Source organism: Anomaloglossus baeobatrachus, unplaced genomic scaffold (assembly GCF_048569485.1).
Source record: "Anomaloglossus baeobatrachus isolate aAnoBae1 unplaced genomic scaffold, aAnoBae1.hap1 Scaffold_28, whole genome shotgun sequence".
Lineage (NCBI taxonomy): Eukaryota > Metazoa > Chordata > Amphibia > Anura > Aromobatidae > Anomaloglossus > Anomaloglossus baeobatrachus.
In genome coordinates, this window is record NW_027442278.1 from 743,695 (window position 1) to 745,264 (window position 1,570).

The window sequence follows — 1,570 nt, forward strand, 5'->3', positions numbered from 1 at the left end:
CCTAAAAGTGCTGATAGAAGGATGTCCACAGGTTCTGGGGTATTCCATCCTCCACAGTATAGGGAGTTTTCCTTTAAATAAGATGCCTCCCTATATATATATATATATATATATGTTTTTTGCCCTGTTTTTTAAATCACAGTGAGCTATAGTCCTAACCCTGGGAGCTATATGTGGAAAGGCTGTCCTGCTGTAACATATACGGAATGGTAGGAGTATACACGGGATAGATATCATCCACAAAAGCTCCGTGGTGTGTTCATTGCGCATGCCTGTGGATGACGATATTATATACAGAATGGGCAGACTGGGAAGGATTGGAAGATTTCGTTTGCCGGAAGTGATGTAAATAGTCACTTCCGGTCAGGCACTGTGAACCACATTGCACTACGCATACACGGAAGCGGTGTGCTTGGTGACTTCCGGCTCTGCATTGTGGAGCGCACGATGCTGCGCAGATGCGGAAATGACCTCAAGATAACTTCCGGTTGGTTTCCATGGTGCGCAGCAATGCGACTCCACGGAACGGAGACGGAAATGACATGGTTGATCATTTCCGGGGTGATACCTGGGAGCCGGGAACTTTTAGAAGTTCACCATATAAAGGACTGGGATGGATAAGGCAGGGGGTACCACATGGCAGCCGACACTTTGGGACCTGCAGATTCTGAATGCAGCCAGTGACTACACATCGGTTTTTGGACCCTATTATGGGCTGTTTTGCCATGCTGTGATTATGGACATTTATTTGGTCCTCCAGGTATGTTCCCCCAATATATAATGATTCCAAATGGCACTCCTTTTTGAGAACCTACTGTAACTATAAGAATTTAGAAATGCATTGTGTCAGAGATATATTTATATCTTTTATAGAAAGAAACCTCGGATCAGTTATTCCCCTGATGAACCCCTAAGAAAAATATATAGGGGGGAAACGCGTCGGGATTACGGGATAGACTACCGGATGATCCTGGCAGATAAGTTATCCCTGCTGGGAATTCGGATTCACATAAAGATTACAATTTTTCATTGGTCTGAGACATATGTAATATTTATAATACGGCTGGCACACATTGCTGTACGGCTGGATAGCTTTGTGGCTATTTGCATAATTTTTGTAATATTTACAATATGGCTGGCACATATTTTATGTACAGCTGAACAGTTTTGTGACTATTTGCACTAATTTCTTGGTGGCGGGTCTCCCGGTTGCAACTGATAAGCTGCAGGGAGAAAATAGGGAGAGACGACGTGGAGCGGGGGGTACCCAATAACGTATGGTGCGCCTCCGTTGGTAGGTAGGGGACAGGGAGGGATAGATAGTGTATCCCCCATCTCCCTATAAGAACCATTTGGAGTAAGAAGTGCAACTATCTAAGTTGTCCCTACCTTGAGAATAGAAAATAATAAACACTGCTCCCACGAATCGGATCTATCACCTCTCTACACGCACTTAATTCTTGTGTTTTTATATAAAAACTACGTAAAAGCAATTTTGTTTTATATTGATAAATTTTAATAATTAATTAATAAAGGTATACATTTTAGGAGTTTTTCTCATTTTGGTTTT